Source organism: Tursiops truncatus, chromosome 5, assembly GCF_011762595.2.
Source record: "Tursiops truncatus isolate mTurTru1 chromosome 5, mTurTru1.mat.Y, whole genome shotgun sequence".
NCBI lineage: Eukaryota > Metazoa > Chordata > Mammalia > Artiodactyla > Delphinidae > Tursiops > Tursiops truncatus.
Window position 1 is genome coordinate 123,374,156 of NC_047038.1, and position 2,817 is coordinate 123,376,972.

The following is a 2,817-nucleotide window of genomic DNA, read 5'->3' on the forward strand; positions in this document are numbered from 1 at the left end:
AATCATTTTGATTCCAGTGAATAAAAACTTAAAACTGAATTTATTAATCAATTTGGAAGTCTGAAGCCAAAAGGATCCTTTAACTGTATTGCCTAATAGACAAGTCAATCCTAAAAAGGTAATCACAATGCAAAATTTTGGCCTAATTAAACTGGCTCTCTCTGATACTGTCTTTTTTGTTTGGTTTCAATCTGCCATAACAACCAAGGTTAGAATTACATGTAAACCGAAGTATACGTGGTGAAATTGAATACAGAGGATTAAGCATTTAAAAAGTCTGGGTTATAATTCTTATTGCTACACAAGTTCTACTGCATAATTAATTTACAGCAGCCTAAAACTTTTCAGCAACAAAATTATATTTAAAAAAATACCATTATCCCTATATGTTACATTAATTGTAATGTAACATATCACAACAACTTAAGCCTTGCATTACTTAGAAAAGAATAACTTGTCCCTGAAAAACTCTAAAGAGTGATCATATTTCAATCAAAGCTGTCCTGAACTAACTCATAATCAGCAGTGACTACATTTTGTCACTTCTTTGCTCTAACAGGAGTAAAAGTGATGACAATGATTTTGTGAAAAGAAGCTAGAGAACCTGCATCCAATTAGTCATAAAATGGACTTTTAAACAACCACTGGATTTTTAGAATGTTTTTAGTTGTCAAACATCCCTATAGGCGAAACAGCTGAGGAACAAACTGCCTAACTTGCCCAAACTACTTATGTTCCATAGAATTTGATCCCTTCTAAATCGACAACAGCATACAAACTTACCTATGAAGAATTCAGTCCTTGTAAATGAAAACAAACATAATGAACCTACAGGGGGTTTAAAAGTAACTTCATTTGAATATTCAAGTGTAATGCTTCTGTAAAAGATTAAAACATACGTTTCAACTTTAACAGATATGTCAATTTGCATTTGTTCTTAACCTGCCACTAATACATAGGTTCACTGGGCTGCCAAAGAACCCAGTTGATCATGGAGAGAGATGAAGGTATCAGTGGAAAAAGAGCACGGATACTACAGCATTTATCCAAACAGTATGACCCGTCTTTGCATCCCTGAAGTAAGAATGGCCACTTTCTCCAATTAATTTGCTCTATACTAAATAAAGCAGCATTGTCTGTGAAGAGTTACTCCATACCTATAACATTTCACTAGTATAGTTACCAATTCAGAAGTTAAATAAAATAATAATAATACAGACCAAATCCATGTATCTGTGATCCTTTGTATCCTAAAATGTAGAAATATTCTTAGTTTTAACCAAGAATTATATTGGAATGAAGTAAAACATCTTTTAGAGTAGTTTTGAGTATACTCTTATTTGTTACTACATTTCTGCATAAAGTATTTAAGATTGCTTGTGGACATAATTTAATCTATAATATATCATAATGTCAACCATTACAGTGATCCAGAATGAGATTCTGGCTATAGAGCGAGCTTAATTATTAAGCAACACTTTCCTAAAAAGCTGCTGTATTTCTTATTGGTAAGAAAAACATACAACAAAAAGAGCATCTCTCATTGAAATAACACTGACGTTCAAGCTCAGGCCCCCTTATCTGTGTTCAACATAATTAACTGTCTAGGAAAAAATAATGAAACATTAAGTCACATTAACAAGTTACAGTCATCTTCAAGGAAACTCGATGGGCAGTTCTGGTGTTACAGTTGTGTATCCTGGATCTAACCTAGGGATGAAGTCCTGAAAGTGTTTAGATGCACCAGTACCAAAAACATCAAGGACTTTTCGGTTCATGACGGCAAATCTGCCCTTGGTGAGCCTTAAAAGGAACTTCAGTAAGATTGTCTCAAGGTATGAACTTCCATGACAGCTGCCTGGAAGCAAATTGCTGTAGAGATGGAATAGATGATAGTGTCTGCATGGGGAAAATAGGGAACCTTTCCTGCTTCAATGCCTTTGAAATACATTGTCTCTACCAATTTGGAAGCTAAATACATGGAAATTGTGCTTTTATAAAACATCATTGATATTCCCACCAAAAATCCAGCTATAATGGCATGCAGTTCATCATCCAGATTTCTGACCCAGCGCAAGAAGCAACTAGTATCCTTGTATATACTAACAAAAGAGCCCAGAGAAGCTCTGAGCTGGAAGTTTTCTTTATTGTAGAAGAGAGAAAGTAGCCGGAATGGCTGTGTAAACAGATGCCTAAATGCAGAGGGAATCCAGAGGCAGCACTGGATCAAGTATCCCATGCTAAACATTCTGATGAAAACTTTAATGCAACAAGAGATGCAATTATCCTCATAGTGTTTGCAACATCAATGCCTTGGTCCATGCTTACATACTGAAACCACAAGCTTCCTGACTAGAGCAATTATATTCATTCCTCTTGGTTTTTCCTCATGTTTCTCAGTCTTTTGTTCCACTTTTGCATATGCCGCCTCTGGTGAATAAGAATGTGTGGGAATTTCTTCCTTCCCAACAATGAACCTAAGTGTAGAGAATGTAAATCCTTTCAAACAGTCCTTGCACCCACGCAGGAACATTTTGCTAAAGGGTAGACTAGTGGTAGAGGCTACCAGTTGTCTCCCAATATCTGTTCTCACTTTCTTCTCGTAATAGACCCCATGAACTTAAGCTGGGCAAATGGGTTGCCAAAACTATATTTTCCAGCTTTTTTTGCAGTTAGGTGTGACCAGGGAAATGTAAGGAAAATGGTAACAAAACTTCTGTGGAGGCTGGAATGTGGACGCAATATCTAGAACTAGAACAGATATCTTGCACAGCAAGGTAAAAGCCACATGTTAAAGATGGTAGAGCACAGAAGGAG

At 36.0% G+C, this 2,817-nt stretch overlaps 1 pseudogene; it reads right to left on the minus strand.

Annotated features, from left to right (window-relative positions):
* Positions 1-1,655: 1,655 nt before the first annotated feature.
* Positions 1,656-2,533, minus strand: LOC101327968 (transmembrane protein 135 pseudogene; annotated as a pseudogene).
* Between the last annotated feature and the right edge of the window lie 284 nt (positions 2,534-2,817).